The sequence below is a fragment of the Equus quagga genome, chromosome 5 (assembly GCF_021613505.1).
Source record: "Equus quagga isolate Etosha38 chromosome 5, UCLA_HA_Equagga_1.0, whole genome shotgun sequence".
Taxonomy (NCBI): domain Eukaryota; kingdom Metazoa; phylum Chordata; class Mammalia; order Perissodactyla; family Equidae; genus Equus; species Equus quagga.
The window spans coordinates 85750083-85770264 of record NC_060271.1 but is presented as its reverse complement, the minus strand read 5'-3'; the positions used below and the strand labels follow the sequence as shown (position 1 = coordinate 85770264).

The following is a 20182-nucleotide window of genomic DNA, read 5'->3' as shown; positions in this document are numbered from 1 at the left end:
GGGGGGGGGGGGGGGGGGGGGGGGGTGGGTGGGGGGGGGGGGGTTGGCTGGGTTGACGCCACACAGGGGAGTGTAATTTTTAAAACCCAGAAAATTAATACCATCTTATCCTGAAATTTCTAAAATTGAGGTTAGTTCAGTAAACATTTATGGAGTGCCTACTACAGGTCAGGTTCTGTGCTAGGAGTCATAGATACAAAGATTAAATGAGAAATATTCCTGTCTTAAAGGAGTTATTAAAATTAGAAAAAATACTTTTTTCCCCTAGAAATTTTCTGAGATTTCCTATTTTTAATCATTTAATAATCTTATAAATAACATTACACATGATACATTTCTAATGCTTTTAAAACTAAGTGATCAGATGGACAAATGTACTTTTTATTTAAAGGACTGTATACATTTTACTTGTCACCAATATTTCTTTCTCTTTTTTCCTCTCCCAGTGAAGAAAATTCTGGGGTTTTTTTTTAACAGGACCTCAAAAATTTCCTAAAATTTTAGATTTTAACCAGACTTACAGACTGAGTTGAACTACTGTGACATCTATAAAAAGTTTTTTTTAAAGTCTTAATTTGCTTCTATAGTTATCTTTAATTATTTGTCCTAATTATGCCTCCTGCCTTTACTGGCATTTTATTGTAGGGTATATGATAGTATGTCTAAATTTCTACATATATTTTTGAATTTCATTCATAGATCCAAAGCTTACAAGTCTCAGCAAGGAACTCATCTATTAGTATTTTTACATATTAACATTTGTCAAAGCATTGGGTTTTATGTAAGATAACATATGATTATTTTTCATTATAGAAATAAACAAGATTATAACTAACATATTGTTCTTCCTCTTCAAAAGCTCAGACATAGAAATAAAATTGCTGCTATCTGGATCCATAAGTTTCGTGTTTTGTTTTTACCTTTGACTACAGAGTATTTGGTCTATCACTGTGTTTACCGAGCCAAATATCTAAAGGACAAATAGCAAAGCTTCCTATTCATTCCAGCTAAATCAAGTAGGTTATTCACACATTTACTGAACACTTGCCAAAAGCGCTTTTTTTGGTATCAATAAAAAGCAATCTTATAATAAAGGTTTATTTTGTTTTGATAAAAAGCCAGGGTTCTCAAATTCACTGCTACTTTGCAACTCTTGCTTCACTTGCCTTCAACACTGTGTAGGTGGAGGAAAGAAACCAAGACATTCAGAACAAAATGTGAAGTCAAGGGAAATTTTTAGACAGCAATAAATTGTAAAAATGACTTAAACTTACTGTCAGAACAATCTTTTGTAGAGAAACATAAATATAGGCACTTTAATATACCCCTGACATTCAATGAAAAAATACTAGGCTGAGAATACCATAAATTCAGATCTTATTTGTTTAAACTAATTTGGGTTCTTTTTCAAATAACTCAACATATTGCAATTAAAATCATATTCAAAAAGGTTTGGTCTAATTGCTATTAACACTTTTTCTAAAAAGGCAAATTCTTAACTCATGAAATATATTATTCCCTTTTTTGTGATTATGAAAATGTTTTTCCGAGTCAATACCGAGACTATTTATAAATTTTCCAAGACCACTCATTTAAAGTCACACTGTACTTTGGAAAGTCCACTTTAAATGAACCATCTTATATCTGTAAAACGCACTGATAGCTATATAAAAACCAAGCAAATAAATACATTGCTGATTCTACAATATGTAGAATACAGTCTGTAATTGCTAATATTGCTGATCCAAATACAGTCACAGGAATTTCTTTAATGACTCTAAAGTTAGAAGATTAATTTAGCACGTTCTAAGGTAATGTATGTACTACTAAGTTTTTATTCAATATCACTGATTACCTCCTGAGAAACAATTTAATTTTTGTTAGAAATGATTCTCAACTCTTATTTATACTAGGAAAAATTATGTGGTGGCTGAGATAAAAAGCTCCCCATTTGATGTGTCCCAATGGGCTCCATTACTTTTGAGTTTTAAGTTTTAAACCATGTGTCTTTTGGATCCACTGTAATTCAAATTCCTTCCAACTTTTCCCTAAATTTGAAGTGACATGGTTATCCCTCTCTGTAAGACACTCATCACACATTTTGACAAAAATGAAACTGAATATGTAAGTGCTCGGTAAACAATAATTGTTTTAACATTATCACTATTTACCTGTAAACAGTTCTGATAGTGTTTCAAGACCCACTTGATATGTCTTTCCAATCAGGAAGTCTTTCCTTATCCCTAAACTCACCCTTATATACAGCTTTGCATTACAGTTATGGATGACCTTGTGCTCCCATTAAAGCTGAAAACTCCTCCAAAGGAAAAATTGTTTTGCTCACTTTGCAGCACTTAATAAAGGAAAAGAAGATGTTAAATACACGTTTAAGTTAGGTCTTATGGAGTCGACATTTTAATTTGGTGGATAAAGCACAAATATTTCTATGGTGTCAAGAAATTTAAAAGAAAAAAACTAAAATTTCCTAAAGACTACAGGATGTTAAAGCCTTATGGGGATGATGTACTCATTCATATATATCCTAATGTAACGTAAGAAATAGAAGGAACTATCTAAATGATTATATTAGAGACTGAAATGTAAATATTATTTTCCACTTCAATACATATTTCTGGTATTAAAAAGGAACAGTAACCCTACAATGGATATCTCATTTTCCTTTTCACTAAGAACTGAGTTTTCATTTTCAGACTACCATCAGTCATAGAAATCGATACATAAAGCCTTTGCTAGTGTCCCTCATCACCCTTACTCTTCCTCGTCTCCCCAAGGCTCTGAGTGTCTATGAGAGAACCTTAGATTTTATGGTTCTTCATGCATTTCTTGGTCCAAAAGCCCAGTCTGCCTTAAGGTATTAAAGAAGCGTCAACCTAGAAAAACATGTTGACACATAAAGACACTGCCCTATATCACAAGCACTGGCTATCAACTAGATTATTAAAGTTAACAGGAAAATTAATAGTACGATATTTGTTAAAGCAGTGCCAAATTTTGAGTTTTGATACACTCTCAAAGCTCTTCAGAGGTGAAAAGTCCTAGCAATTTCCATTTATATATTACTTAAAATGGTAATTTGGAAGTGAAATCATACAAATTCGAAATTAGCACTAAATATTAAATTTAAAAAAAAATCAGGGGCTGGCCCGGTCGCACAGTGGTTAGGTTTAGTGTCCTCAGCTTTGGTGGCCCAGGGTTTACAGGTTGGGATTCTGGGCACAGACCTACACCACTCATCAAGCCATGCTGTGGAAGCAACCCACATACAAAATGGAGGAAGATGAGCACAAGATATTAGTTCAGGACCAATCTTTCTCGCCAAAAAGCAAACAAAACAAAACCCCAATCAAACTGGTCTTCCCTAGTTGAGTGCTAACTTTTAAAATGGAAAAGGTACTATTAAGTGTTAAGGACCTCTACTTTCTGCTGCCCAGAAAACATTTACCCCTCCATGGTACAATTCTTCCTTTTTGCAAATACACACAGTTTATGTGTAACTGGTGGTGTTGACTGCGCCCTCAAACTCGACAGCTAGGCATATGGCTCAGTCCCAGAAAATTCGAGCTTCACAGTCCCCTGGCTAAAAAGGGCGTGGACCAGTACCAGCCAATGAGATGCAATAAGACTTCTGCTGGTGCTTCTAGGAAAAAGATTGACACTCTTTCCAGATACACATGCACTCTGAGGATTTAGGGGCTGAAGGGACTGAAGCTATCTTTTGCTCATGTAGGGCTGGAGAATAAAGCCAACACCGAGGAAGCAGTGCTAAGAAATGTACAGAAATTGAGTCTTGGTGCCATTATCTGAGCTTTGGATGGAGCCATTCTTGAAGCCACATCTCTCCTGGACCAGTTTCATAAACCAAGGAATCTTTTCCCCCCTTAAGCCAGTCTGAGTGGAGTTTTCTGTCACATAGAAAGAGTCTTAACTGATATGACAACTATTTTCAGAGTGTTTGTCTCCCCGAGAGTACATACACTAACTCATAGAATCCAGTTCCAAAAACAAGGTAAAAACAGAGTCTTTCTCATAGATAATTCTGGTTTTTCAAAGTCTATTCTCCTCCTCAAGACCATCTCCCTGCTAAGTTCAACGGCTACAAAAGACTTTATATCTCTGCCTTTATTTATTGTCTTAACACAAAGAAATTTTTTTTTTTTTTTTTGCCACAAAGGAGTAAGAATAAAAAACCAATGGAAAAAAGAAATAACAAATAATGGTGGGAGAGCCAATCATCTATAGAAACTGTAAATAATAACCAGATGGGCTTTTTTTTCTAAAGGCCTAAATGAGAGTCAGAGACTAAAGCTTACAAAATTAATCAGATTCAACTATATTCAGAATCTAACATAAAAACATCAAAATACTTAAAGTTCCTATTCAAAAAGCAGCTGATAAAATCAAAATTCAAGTGAAAACTCTTTGGGAAATTGAAATGACTTAAACTTTTAAAAGTAGGCAAATCACTACAAAATTTCAAAAGAGGTAATAGTTAATCATAATCATAAAAATTAATTGATTTTAAGCACACTATGTGCATATGACATGCTCTTGAGCCCTCAAGTCTTTCTGAAAATGTTTAGTGAAAGAAGATTTAAAAGAGTAAAAGTAAATCACAACAACTAAAGTCACTTAAGAGTAATATAAAATGAGTGCTTCCACTTTCAAGGGATTTTGGTGACTTTACTAACAAGAGAAGAAGAAAAACAATGTACGTGGAATAAAACAGAATTAAGACGTACATCTTGTGCTTCTCAGATCACACTGAAGTGAATTTTCTACCTGCAAATTTTAGATCTTCTACAGTTTAAACACCAGGTGTAAGCACTGGAATAAATTACAACACTATTATAAGACCATTAATATGGAGTCTGTGCAAAAGAGGATGAGATAAATTATTATTAGTTGAGATGAAGTAAAACAGAGTGATTACGGAAGTTCTGGAGTCAGACTGTCTACGGTGACTCTTGGTACTGTCATTTAATAGCCTTGAGACTTGGACCAACTTCCCTGAGGCTCAGTCTCCTCATCTGTAAACCTAAGATAATAATAAGTAATAATATTAACATAAATGCAGTGCTTCTCATAAGTGCCAGGCATTTTTCAAAGAGCTTCACATATTGTTTAACTCCTAATAATGTTCTTAGGAGATTAATACTAATATCATCTCTGTTTTATAGATGAGAAAACTGAGGCCCAGATCAGTAAATTACATGAGGTCATACAGCTAATAAGTGGTAGGATGGCATCTGGAATGGAACCCGAGAAATCCTGGTTAAGAGTCTACACTTATAAACATTACAGTCTATTACCTTTCAACAATCTAATATTACCTACCTCAAAGGATTGTTACAAGAATTAAACAAAGTGCCTAGCACATAGCAGTAGCTCAATGAAGGTTTATTGTTACAATTGTTCTGATAGTCAATTTCTATTTACTTCAAGATTTATATTTTGATTATTTAAAAACGATTGCTTTAGTGTGGAAACTATTTCCTGCTAAAGAGAATTTTGGGGGTAAGGGGACAATGCTGGAAAAGAATTTTTATGAAGGGTAATAAGTCACGCTTCAAAAACTTCTGTAGTCTGGTACCCTTGAAGCTCCCATGAGTTTGATCTCAAGCATGGGAATTTGAGGTACATTTGAGACATCCATGGGAGAGGTAGAAACATTATATATACAGGTCTGGAGCATGGATTGGAAATATAAACCTGGAAATCTTCAACACACAGATGAAATTACCTAGGGAAAGAGTATGGAGTAAAAGTAGAGAGCCTAAGACTAAGCCTTGAGGAATTAAAAAATTTAGGAATCTGAAGGAACAGCAGCAGCTCCTGAAAGATAAAAAAGCAACAGCATCAAGGTGTTGGTGTATGGTGTCCTGAAAGTGAAGAAGAATGTTACAAAAAGTAGGAAGTGGTCACAATGTCAAATTCTGCTGAGAGGTCAGGTAAAATGAATACTAAAGAAGTGTCACTGGATTTAGCAATATAGAGATAATAAATGATCTCCACAGCTATTTCAAAGGAATAGTGGGATATTATTTTATTTTGAGTATACTTCTATATCTTTTTATCAGGAATAGCAAGCAAGCATTTGACATATGTTGATACTTATACTGGCACTCCCTTCTTCCTACCTCCAGGCCCCATAATGCCCACCATCCACCGAAGGCTCTACTAGGGAGGTATCCTATGATGAAACTATGGTCTAATGGAATTTTCCTGATTGTAAGCGAAGTACTGTATTAGGCACTATGGAGCCAAGGAAAGCCAAGACTTGGTTCCTGTCCTTAAGAAACTTATGTAAAACAATTTAATGTCAACGTAATATGGTAAAAGTAGTGTCTGGGCCCCATGGAAGCCAAGAACATTCATCTCAGTTCAGGGGGTGGGGGGGTAGACTGCTTATATAAGAACAACATCCACTCAGTCATTTTCTGAGCAGCTCCTATGTGCCCTGTATGTCAGATCCTGGAAATATAAAAACAATAATCTTAGATCTCTGTACCCACATAGCTCATGGTTTAGTGAAATGTGTCTAGGTAAGCTAAAGAGAAATTCTAATACACTGTGATAAGTGCTATAAGAGAGTTTATTAACCAAATGACAGTAAGAAGGCCTGAGACCCTATCCCAAACATGGAGACGCTAGAGAAGGTTCCATAGAAGAATAATATACAAGATGGGCTTTGAAGGATGAAAAGGCCTCAGCTAGAGATGTTTATTCCAGACAAAGGGAATAATATATGCAAAGGTTCAAAACTGTTTTGAGAACAGTGAGGATTTCATTATGGCTTAAACACAGTAATGAAGGGAAGCTGAGGGAGAAGCTAGGGAGGTAGGTTAGGGTCAACTATTTGACGACTTTGTAAGCCAAGACAGAACTTGGAAAAGATCTTACAGGAAATGAGGAACCAGAGAGGGGACTGAGAACTACATTTAGTTTTTTCAGATTCTCAAACTTGACAAACTAAACTCATGATTTCACGCCCTACTCCAACCCGTCCTACCCTAATGTTTCTGTTTCAGCAAATGGCACCACTATGAACCCAGTAATTGCTCATACTAGAAACCTGGACGTCCTTAATAACTCCTTTTCTGTCATCCTCCATATCCTCTCCATTACCATGTTCTATCATTTCACTCCTAAAACATACTCAACTCCTCACCTCAGGGTCTTTGCTCATGGCATACCCTCAGCCTGGAACAATACCGTCCTGCTCTTTGCCTAGCTGCCTCCTTCTCATTCTTGAGACAGCAGCTTAATTGTTAATTCCTTAGAAAGCTTTCTTTCCAGCATAACACAGGTTCCCTCCTGTTATTCTCTCTTACAGCACCTTGTTCTATATTTACTTGTTTTTAATATCTATCTCCCTCCTTAGTCTGTAATTTTCATTAGGAAGGAATTGTCTCAATTTTGTTCTCTCACTCTCTACTCAATGCCTGCACAGTGCCTTCTACATAGTCGGCATTTAAGAAACAATGGTTTAAAAAAACAAAGAATTTTTAGGAAAATAACTGTGAAAGCAATATGGAGGATGTGAGGAGGAGGAGGATGTGAGAAACTTGAGGATCTTAGAACTAGCGAGATCAGACAAAAACAGCCCAGGTGAAAGAGAGCTTACCTAAGATGGTGAAGTGAGGACAGAGAAAACCAGTACTTAAACCAAGGCAGAACCCACAGGTTCCTGGCTAGGGCATACAGAGTGAAACATTGACTTCCATCAGGACTGAGGGAGGCAGAACAGATATGGAAAGAAAAATAAAGAGATCTGTTTGACTATGGTAAGTTTGAAGAATTTGGATTAATATGTCTAGCAGGCAGTTGAAATTTTAAATGTGGCACAAGGGAGGGAGGTCCTGGGCTGGGACAGATCTTTCCCTCTTTTTTTTCTCCTCTACACAACCAAATCAGGATGCCAATAAGAATAATGAAAATAGCTTCCGATTTCTGAGCACCTACCTCATGCTTGACACTGTGCTGAGGGCTTTATATATTATTTCTCTTCCTTTCAACAACTCTACTAGGAAGGTAGTCAAAGCTCTGAGAGGTTAAGTAAACTGAGTCTACTGCCCAAGGCATCAGAGCTGCTAATCAGTGGGAGATCTGCTAATCTGAGTCCAGTTTTCTTCAAATCAATGCCTCTTTCTCTTATACTACTTTACCTCTAACTTGAATGACCACCTATGAAGTTGGTTTTAGAAAGGGAAAAACAGCAAAATGAAAGGAGGTGTCAGACTGAGAAAATCGGGAATGAATCTATGAAAAAGAGGCTTCAAAAACAAGTTTAATGAAACTTGATGTGAAAGAGTTGGAGAGAAAGAAGTGGCGTTAAGATGTAAAGACCCAGCCAGAAGGAGCCTCATGCCATCACAGTACTTTTATAACGTAAAGCGTAGTCCATGGCACACAGCAGTAGCACACCTGGGAGCTTGTTAAAAATGCAGAATCTCAAGGCCCACCTAGACTTACCGAAACAGAATACTCATCTTAATATGATCACCAGATAACTGGCATAATAGATTAATGTTTAAAAAGCACTGGTCTGATACCTTTACATAGACGAAGACACTAACCAGGTTAAAAACAGTTTGCAGAGCTAGACTCAGGCCTCTTGTCTCTCAATCTAGTACTCATTCTGCTTCACTATGGCCCCTCCAAGCAGATATCACTTTGAACTTCTCCAACCTAAGGTTTTTGCCATAGAAACATTTAGGAGCTGAAATGAGTTTAAATCAAGTTATCACTGAGCATTTTGATTTGTTTTCACTCCATTTGAAATTTTAAGTGTCCCCACAAATTTTCTCCAATCATTTGTTTTTAACATCACAGTATGTCTTAGTCCATTCTGGCTGCTCTAAGAGAATACCATAGACTAGATGGCTTATAAACAAGAGATTTTTCTCACAGTTCTGGAGACTAGGAAGTCCAAGATCAAGACACTGGCAGATTTGCTGTCAGGTGAGGGCCTGCTTCCTGGTTCACAGCCAGCCATCTTTTTGCTGTGTCCTCACGTGACACAAGGAGCGAGGGATTTCTCTGGGGTCTTTTATAAGGTCACTAATCTCATTCATGAGGGCTCTGTTCTCATGACCTAATCATCTCCCAAAGGCCCTACCCTCCAAATACCATTATATGGAGGATTAGGTTTCAACATATGAATTTTAGGGGGACACAAACATTCAGTCTATAGTCCTCTATGAAACATAAACATGCTATCCCTGACTAAAAAGAAATCTTAAATTTACACAGTAAGTTTCAACCCTGAGTGCTCAATGTGAAGAGACAGTTCGTTGTTAATTCTGTGGAGTGGATTGCGACTCCTCAAGACCCTGTGTACAGCACAGCAGAACCCGCCCTGTCTTTCTGCGCCATCCTCTCACCTTCCGGTGCTACATGAGGCAATGTTCCGCTGTTACCCCTAGGGCTTTCACGGCCAATTGTTTGAGAAGTGGGTGGCCAGGTCTTTCTTCTTGAAGAGACAGCAACAAGTGAAAGAAGAAAGAGACTTTCTACAGGCCAATCATTTAAAGTCATGGAATCGTGGAGTGGGAAGAGACTTTATAAGGTTAAGATGACAGATTTCATCTAGAAAGCCAACCATATAACTACTGACAACGCTGTATCAAAAAGTAGTCTGAAGCTGGTGTGGGGTCAGCTATTAGCAATATCTGCCATGGGTTGGTTCCAAAGAGTGCTCTCATATTGTTGCTGATCTTCTTGTGAAGATAAGGAAACTAAGGCCCAGAGAGGTAAAGTGAAATATCTGAGGCACATACTAAATAAACAGACCAGAACTCTGTATCTTCTGACTTCTGGCATAGTGGTTTTTATCCTGAATCATCCTGCTTCTCCTCTCTGATACATTTATTCACTAAAAAAATATAAAATCTTTTTCATATAATAGATAAAAATCAAACCCATTAATGTTTACCTGGGAATAAACAAGTCCTCAAAATTTACAAGTTCTATAATAAAGACTTACATGTAAGTACATTCAAAGATTTAAATGAAGCCCACAACCTCTAGGTTGTATCACTGTGATCAATGAATGATCTCTGACTCACATGGTTTTCTGACAATTTTACTTCATGGTGAGTTTTTCCATGTTCCAATTCTTCTTTATAGAGTTTAGCCATGATGACTCAGGGCACCTAGACGCTAGGAAGGAGCTTTCAATTTAAGAAGGAGGAGGAGAATGAGGGGGCATACTGAATCATTAACAGCCTACTCAGTTCTGAAACCTAGCAAATCCTTTTTGGAAGCCATTTTAAAAACAGCTTCAGGAGGCAAATTCTGGCTAAAGCCTTAAAAGTCTGGTCTTTAAGAGCTAAATTATCTGCAAATAAACTGGCATGTCATTTCTAAAAAAGACACAAGCAAGAAGCTTTAGCAAAATGTGATTTTTTTTGTTGAGTAAGTGTCAGTGATAAACTGACAAAAGGTCTGGTGTCACTGAAATCACAGATCTGCTGTATGTTGAACAGTTTAAGAGACCACCTCAAATTCTTTGTTCCTTCAGTGAACTGACAGAACAGTTCAGACTGAACCATCCTATTTTTAATAAAAATTACAGTAAAGCAGTAAGTAAATTTAAAAAGCTTTCAGATATATGACATCTGTCTATAGGACTGTGGCTTCTAATTAGAAGCAGTCAGTACTTTACAAAAGACATACATTTAACACATTTTCACATGAATGATAAACTTTTATAATTTGGACGTTTTGGTCCTTTGGTAAATTTAAAGTATGGTAGTGAGAAATAATTCAAGGAAAAATCCATTATGTTAACTATAGTTTAAAATTAAAGAAAATCAGAATTTAGTGCTTCTAGTACATGCAGTTCATTAAATCTGGAGTAAACCCAGAGGAACATGAAGTACCGTGGATAGTACCTGCCCAGAACAAGGGATACAACACTAAGGTTTTGAAGAACCAATAAAGCACCTCCAACTGCTTTCACTTGTTAAAAAATAAAATCAGGGACCAGCCTGGTGGCCTAGTGGTTAAGTTTACATGCTCTGCTTCGGTAGCCTGGGGTTCACTGGTTTGGATCCTGGGCATGGACCTACATACTGCTCATTAAACCATGCTGTGCTGGCATCCCACATACATACAAAATAGAGGAAGACTGGCACAGATGTTAGCTCAGGGACGATCTTCCTCACCAAAAAACAATAAATAAATAAATAAAATTAAACTTCATTTTGCCTTCTAAAAACTAAGCCAACTGATACATTTAACACTACAATGAGCATTACCAAGTAGCAAAAAATCAGAGCCAGTCACTCAAAATTCATTCCATTGAAGAAAGGAGAAGTTATAAACTTCACCACATTGCTGATCTTTTTACCCTTTCCTCTTGACTGTCACAAAGAAGCTTAACAGAAGTCCAGACACCCCAAGACTATTTATGATTGATTATTATTACAGTGATGAAGTCCCTGATGGTTTGACATTTTTGGAAAAGACAACAACATACACAAGAGCTGAAAATAGCTTTTGAAATTCCACTAGGTTGTTAATTCTTCTACCAAATTTTACTAGTTTAGATATATGTTCTCGATGGATGCAGGATTAACTCATGAGATGAGCTTTCAAATCAATGAGATTATTACTGTTTCCTACATTATTCAGATCAAAACATATTGCATCCTGTAGGTCACAGTCCTCTGTTAGTGTCTAGCTGATGGAATACAACATCTCTCCACCAGAACACACATACCAAAAAAGGGGCAAGAAAAGATAAAAAGAAGCAAAGTAAGTAAGACACAAATAGGAAAAGCGTTGTACTTGCCATCTACATGTTACTTCTTTAAGGCCCTTAATTCATTCCAAGCCCACTCCGTAAGTATGAAAAGTGGCAGACAAATGTAGAAAACACAGCGGAAGAGTAATGAGCACTAACCAAAGCTGGAAAAGGAAGATAAACTGAGCCAGTGGCAGAGTGATGAAGAGATGAAAGGGAGAGAGAGAGAAAGGGATGTGGAATACGAGAATCTACAATGCACAAGCTGAAAAGAATAACCTGGAACCTGAGGCTGCAAAAATCTACAGAACTTAAGTAACAGACTAAATTTTCAAATAATTCTTAATTACTATGAATCATCATCCTTAATAATTCCTAAATTAAGTATAGGCTTTATCATGGTTATAATGTTTAAGTCAACATGTAATATAAGATCTCCCTTTTGCAAAGCAACATTTTTTCTTGAGTGGAAGCTGTAATATTATTAGTATTCTTTACTTAATTTATAAATTTGAGTCTTAGTTCATTAGGTCATGGACATTTAAGTAGATCCAAGTTACAAGAATTAACACGGTCACATTTACTATTTTGTGACAGCCAATTTTTTCTTTCCCTCCTTATCTTGCTCCTACTCCTCCCCTCCCTTTCTCTTCCTCCTCCATTTCAAATTATTTATTTATTCCACAAAAATGGAAATGAAAAACAGATTCATAATCTTACCACTAAATCAACAGACTGAAAGTTATTCCTAAAATGAGCCACACATCAGTATGGTCACCATCATAGAATTTCAAAGTCCTTTATGAAAATTACCGCCACTTTTATTTTACAGATGAATCAAAGACAGCTTGTTAAAGACTTTCAGAGTTAATGGAAAGCCCAGGAATTAAACATGGACTCTGTATTCCATGCTAATAAGTTAGTGTTTAAAACACATTCCAGCCTTGCTAGCAGCTCAATCCTGATAGTAAGTGCAGTATATGAAGAAAGAGTCTGCCTATCTATTTATCCATACATACAAACACATACACACGTATAAATATATATACACAAACACCAAAGGGAAAAAACTCTGTGTGAATTAAAGAACTAGATTCCTAACAATTTTCTGAAAAGTGTTTAAAATAGGAAGCTTTGCTAAAGTATTCCTTATACAGTTACATACTTATATTCTTAGTGGTCATTTTACGCAATTTATTATAAGTAAAATTTCACAAATTCTACTCAATTCCATTAAATTCTATATATTATTGGTTAAACATACAAAAGAAAACATTGTGCTATCCCATTAAGCATAATTAACTAGAAAAAGAATGGTCTTCTTTATTCAATGTTATCAGTAAAGATCAGTAAAAATAAGTTTAGTTTCTCAAGTTGGAAAACTTACTCCTATAAAAAGTGTACTAGAATAAAATCATTCAAAACTCATAATCTCTACATGTATATCATTCTATGAGTAGAAGATTTCAAAAATCCATTATGGAGGGTTTTTATTGCGGGGGGGCTTTCAAACATTTGGATGACAAGATCCAATTTTCTGACAATTTTAACAATAAAGATTTAAAAACACTTCTTTATGGGAAATCAGCATGTTCTTGAAACAATTACTAATCTGAGAATTGAAGCATGAATACAAGACTTGACAGCCAGATTCATCTCTAACACACTAAACGAGCGCTAGTCTTTCAGTTCCTCAAGCATATGCCATAGCAACAAGTTATACAATTTCATTACATCATAAATGCCATCTCTCCAGTCTTGAATGCACGACACAAATGCAACTCATCTGCAATGACTGCCTTGAGTACTTAACTTGGGTATTAAGAAATATGCATGGTCTTGTGTGTATGTGTATGTGTTCTAATGTAACAGACAGAACTTAAATTCAAAATGAGCATAGTCTTTTCCATATTGGTCACTCTCAGAGGTTATATCCTTCTTCCAAATGATGCTACAACTGTCCAGAACATTATTAAAACTCCTATTTAGTCTAAGGGTGGATCTCACTTTTAGAAACAGTAATTGCCTTCTCAGGTGGATCTGATTTTTGGAAATAGCCTGAAGTTATTTCCTATTTTCTTTCTGTCAAAATCCTTTGAGTCCTATCTGATAAATAAAATGAGATATCATCTGGCTAATACCCCCTTTTTCCTTAAAAATAAGGAGCAAATAATAAAGTAATGAGCTAATTTCACATGTGGCTCTTAAAGTCTTATTAAAAAAAAATTCCAAAAATATTCTGAGTAACTCTAGTATTGCTAAAATAAGTGCACAACTTCCAGAGAAACTAAAGCAGAATAAGTGTATAAAATAAACATCCTTAGTTTAAAGCAAGGATGGGCAACCGGGTCCTAGAGAATCTGGTCTCCTCTACCCTCCCTTTATGTTTCAGACTTTATCTCCTGCTGCTCTCTCTCACTTGAATGCAGCCACACTGGTCTTCTTGGAGCTTCTTGCATTCTAGTTAGGTTCCTATCTCAGGGCCATTGTACTTGCTGTTCCCCCTGCCTGGAATGTATTGCCCCAGGATTACCTGTGAGGCTTACTCCTTCATCTCCTTCAGGTATTTACTCAAGTATCTATCACCTTCTCAATGAGGTCTTTTCCATATCCTCCTCCCATCCCATACTCACATGCCACATATTCCCTCTTCTCCTTCTCTGCTTTATTTTCATACGCATGTGCATGAGTGCGTGCGTCTGTGTGTGTGTGTAAACTGCTCATTGTGGAAATTTCCCCCCACACACAAAAGTAGAGAGAGAATATAAGAAATCTCATGTATCCATCATCTACCTTCAACAATTTTCAATATATCACCAATCTTGTTTATCTATGCTCCTCTCCCCTCCAAATTATTATAAAGCAAAAATCCAGACATCATATTTTAGTTCATAAGTACATTATATCTCTAAAAGGTCAGGACTCTTGTTCAAAAACCATAATACATTATCACACCTAGAAAAATTAATAATTCCTTTTTATCAAATATCCAATGTCCAAATTTTCCCAATTTTTCATAAACTGTCTTTTTACAGTTAGTTTGCTCAAAGCAGGATCTAACTAAGGTCCATACACTGCATTTGGGGGATATGCCTCTTAAGTCTCTCTTTCAATCTTATAATCCCCCCGCCTTATTTCTTGCTATTTATTTATTGAAGAAGCCAGGTCATTTGTCCCTAAAACATGAAATATTTTACTTATTTACTTTATTGTCTTTGTCTTGTTATTAAACATAAAGACCATAAGGCAGAGATTTAATCTGTGTGAGATCAGCATCTAGACATGTAAAAGGCATGCAGTCAATTGAATGTTTGGCACTCACGCCAAAAGCCCACTGCCACCAAGTGCTATACACTTATTTCAACAAACTAGCATTACTCAAAACATTTTTGGAACTTTTTTTTTGAATTGCCTTCTAAGCCAGTTAAAGAGCCACACATGAACATAGTTCATTACTTTATTATTTTGCTCCTTATTTTTAAGGAAAAAGGGGGCATTAGCCAGATGATTTAGGGTATCACCAAGCAGAAATTGGTAATCACAGCACTCTTTTCTGATGAATCTGAACTGGGACTCCCAGTTTTCTAAACATAACACTCCAGGCAGCCACCACCAAGCAATCAGATTTGGTACCCAAGGTGAAATCTATCTGCTATTCCTACATGAGTCCACTTCAAATCCGTGTACTTCTATCTCCTAAACAGATTCAACGCACCCCGTGTGTTGAAATTTAGCTGAAATTTAGCATAATAAATTACCGACTATATTTCTTGTCAAGTATTTTTAAACATTTCTTAGCTTATTTTAGACAATTTAGGGGAAAAAGCAAATTGTAGCCAAAAAAATAATAGAAAAAGAAACTGTGAAAGATGGTAGGAAACTGAGGGTACTCCATATTTTTAGAATTAGCAACATCCAAAGAGGTTAATTATAAAATAAAAATCAGCAATAAATTCTTTGAAAAGGAAGTAAGTTACATGTGTATTGAATTAAAAACTTTTTCTTTAAACTACATGAAGGGTCAAGATTAACAGGGAGATGACAAATGTCAGGATTTTCCCATTTACAGGCACCAGCAACATATTCTATTTTTCTGAAAATGGTATTTTGAGGTATATAAAAGTATTACAGGGGGTATTACAGGAGTGATAAAAGGAGTACTATGTAGAACTCTATTTCTCTGAAATGGAGTTTACTGTGGCAAAAAAAATCTAAAATATCTTGTACAGCATTCTGAAAAAATAATCAGGTCTTCTTAGACTCATTTACAATTCACTTCTCTTAAATTACCTGATGAACCTCTTTTCCTCTAAATTTATTTCCGAAGGAAGCTATGCTAATTGAAAGGCTCTAATCAGATGTTCCTGTGTTTCAATGACTTATTTCTATTTAAAAAGAAAAAAAAAATCAGAAATTTCCTGACAGTCATTCAGGAAATCTTGTGCTTTCTCTTTATTAATTGCAAATTCATTCAGCAACAACAGCAAATATTATGTAGGACCTACTAAATGTAATAGGTTAGGCAATTATTTTCAACCTTCGGAAGAAAAAATTATTAGAAGTGGTCTTCCAAGATAACAGAAAAAGCTAGTGATATAACTTGAAATTATATCTAGTTCTTTCAGTGACCAATATTTCTTGTTTTGAGGTTCCCACACATTAGTCTGGGACAAATGTTCTCCGGCAGGGGTCAAACTCAAAGAAAACAACAATAACACCCACTACCACATGTGTAAAAAAAATCTCCAACAAACCAAATCCTCTGAAAGAATGATTTCTATTTACTTTTCCGCATGATATATTTAGAGGGAATCTGGAAAAGATGGCTAGAAATCTATAAACAGAAAGTGCTAAATGGAATTCACTGTTTATAGGCTTTAGCTAGAATTCTGTCCCTTGTATAATTATGTTGCCAGGAATCTTTAACATTGTACTCTTTAAAAACATCTTCATCGGGCTTCCTTCATTCTGTTGATTTTCTTCCTTTTTCCACTGGCTCTTAAATTTGTTTTATTCTCAATGAAAAGACATATAAATGTAAATTTTGGAATAAGATGCTTTTTCCAAAGAAACTCCTAGAACTGTCTCAGTGCCATCATATCCTTGTCGTTATGAAATTTTAATATACAGTACTATATATACTCAAAATATATGCAATAAAATAATCCATATAAGCCTTTCTGATATAATAAATACTAGGATAGGTCTATATTGATGTGTCATGGTAAGATGTATGTATGCGAGAATGTTAGACAGTTTCCAATTCTGTCTTTTGGCTTAAAATCTTTATCAGCTACAGAAGCTTCAGTCTGAAAATAGTTGTTCACAAAGCAGGACTATTATAGTCCTTATCACTTGACCTACTGGACAACCACAATAAGGCATATTCTAAAATGACACAACTCTTAATATATGTGACATTTTGACAACCTGAAAGGAAGCTGAAACCAAGTCAAATGGAAGCATACTTAGGCTTCCCCCTGAAACTTGCCTCAGCAGCGGTCAGCAGTACTAGACTCAGCCCCCTGCCCTGTACTTTTCAGTCATTTCCTTTTCCCCAAGAAGTTAGGAAACGTGCAATGCCAGCCTTCGCCAGTCAACACTAACTTCTGCCTTTGGCCTCCAGTGATTGAGCAAAGACATTGTGTTCGCAGCTTCCTTAAAGTACAAATGCCTCTGGTAAATCAGGTTTCTAAATGCTACAGAAAAAGTTCCACATCACCAACTGTAAGGTCACTTAACTGACAATTTTAAAGAGAGCACAGATTTTGCTCCCTCCCCTCCAAATCTACCACTAAGGCACAATTTTCAGCTCACTTTTGTTTAAGTCAGTAAATACTACTATTATTACGTTACAGCCCTCCTATAACACTAACAAAAACCTAGGTGACAGTTTTCTCTTTGAAAGTTGTAAATTTATTAGATGAGGCATTATAACCACTGCACTACACGCAACTTTCCACACACTTGATAGTTCTATTTTCCAATTGTGTGTTTTAAATGCAAGATCTCTTTTAACATACAACAGAAAGGGGATAGTTAGAGGACTGGGGGGAAAAATCAAAATAAATGTCTCACTTTCCTTTTCTGATGGAACCACAAGAATCTAAAATATGGGGGCAACTATAATATAAAATTCAAGAGAATTTCGAATAAGAAAGCACTCATTGTTAGTTACAGTTCTGATCATTATTCAACTCAGGAAATAACTAGTAGAAATGATGCTTGATTTAAATTTTTCGTGCCTTCCAGTTTGGTTCAACTACCAAAATAAACAAACTTATTCTCAAAGTATTTTCTTCCAGAAGAGGTTGTTGGCGTGAATAAAAAACATCAGGAATTCATATGCTGTATCTGTACAACATAAGGACAATGTTTTGAAAAATGTAAATCTGATCACTTTGAGAAAACATTTTCTGTTAAAAAGAAAATATCATAAACTGCAACAGAAGAACTGAAGAAATGGAACCTTCTCCACAATTCAAAAATTTAAATTCACACTATTATGCAAACTAAATTAAAAAAAACAAAAACCCTCACGTTCCTCCTCAATTATAAAAGTAATACATATTCAACGTAGAAAAAGACAAAGCCAGTTCTGAAACAAAAGATCAGCTGCTATGAAAAAAAAATAACATCTTGCAGAGTAAGAAAAGTACCGAGCCTTTGGACCAAAACAAATTGATGACCTTTTCATACACTTGAAGCTTCAGTCCTTAGCACAACCAGAACTTTATGGATAAAGTGCACGCTCAATTATTTGCGGACTTGCTGTTTGATGAGTAAACAATGGGAAGGTTGTTGGTGCTGTTAAAACCAAGACACATTTCCTTGTGTGTACTGATTAAAATCTGTTAAATCTACATGAAAAAATCTCTGCCCCGCCCCCCACCATCATTGCTCTCTTGCCTCGTAAGAGACCTGCATATACACAAATAAAAGTAGATGTTGAGGTGAGTTTATGATTTACAGTATTTTCCCCACTCGAAGCATTTTTCAAGAGTCCTTTGAGGTTTTACGACTCAAACACTAAGAAGAATTAGTGTTTAAACAACCTAACAGTTACTCAGACTTCTTTTAGACTTCAGCTAACCTGTAAGTAAAATGAACATCTTCAACTTTTCCACGGGACATTGGAGAACGAGTTCTTACTCATAAATGCTTTCAGGTCCTCAGACAGCAGGCGCGGTGGAAGATCAAGCCTATCCATCAATCAGAGAGCTCTTCCGGGCCTCGGTTTACCCACTTAGGGAAAAGAGCGTATTAACTTGTTTCGTAGGGGCCCCCGAGGTGTAATTAATTAATGTTTTTAAATGCTCTGAGACCCAGAGATGAAAGGAAATGCGAGACACACGCAGAGATGATGACAATAATCATAACAATAAAAAGAATGACTAACTTGGAAGTCTGCGTTATGTAAGGAAGGAGAAAGAAGTTATCAGATTCGCACAAACAAAAGAAAAGCCCACTGCCCCCTTTGTTTCTCTTTCATTTCTCTCTCCCTCCCCGCCCCCGCGGAGCTGCCCTCCCGGCGGCCGGGCGCGGGGCTCGGGGCGCGGGGCTCGGACTTGGCCGCCGCGCTCGCTCCCAGGCGGAGGGGGGAGGGCTCGCCCGGCCGCCTCCTGACAAAGGCGCTTCCTCCTGCGAGGGCGCGGGATGCAGGCGCCGCAAACTCCGCTCCCGGCCGCCTCCGGCGCGGGGGCGCGCAGGCGGGCGGGGAGAGCCGGCTGGCCGCCCGGGGAAGCTGCCGAGGAAGTTGCGCGCCCGCCTCGCTCGCACCCCTCGCCGGCCCCGCCGCGATCCCTCCCGCGCGGCGGCCACACTCACCGGACAATTGCTGGTGGCCGGAATCCCAGCACGGCCCCGAGACCCGGAGCGAGGGGGTGAAGTGTGCGTGCGCGGGGAGCGCGAGCAGACAGCCGGGCGTACCGCCGCCGCCTTCCTCGCCAGCCGGCCGAGCCCGGCGAGGGGAAGTTGGCCGCGGAACCGAGCGCTGAGGAGCCGCGGGGAGAGGCAGAGGCGCAGGGCCCGCTTTGTGGTGCGCTCCCGGAGGGCTCGAGGCAAATCCGATCGCGCGGCACGGCTAGTGCTGCTGGTGGAGGTGGAGGCGGCGGCGGCGGCGCCCCCCGACGGTCCCTCCGCCTCACACCGCCTCTGGGTCACTGACACACAGCGGGAGGGAGAGGAGGGGACTAGCAGGAAGGCGGGGCTGGAGGGAGGGGACGGGGCAGGGCCACAGAGGGAGGCGGGGACGGGGCGCCGAGTGGTCTCTTGGGAGTTGTAGTTCTCCGGCTGAAGAAAAAAGGGATGCATTGTAGTTGAGGACGCGTCCCACGAGCTCTGCACTGCGCATGCTCAGGGGGAGAAGTTTTCCTCCCCCCCCCCCCCCCCCCCCCCCCCCCCCCCCCCCCC

The 20182-nt window shown here is 37.8% G+C and overlaps 1 protein-coding gene across 1 annotated transcript in view; it reads right to left on the bottom strand.

The window, feature by feature from the left end:
• The window catches only part of PELI1 (pellino E3 ubiquitin protein ligase 1), a 55450-nt gene extending 35721 nt beyond the window's left edge, over positions 1–19729 (bottom strand). Inside the window, exon 1 of the mRNA XM_046661357.1 lies at positions 19598–19729. The gene's annotated coding sequence lies outside the window, so the exon portion shown is untranslated. The remainder of the gene's footprint in view (positions 1–19597) is intronic.
• Between the last annotated feature and the right edge of the window lie 453 nt (positions 19730–20182).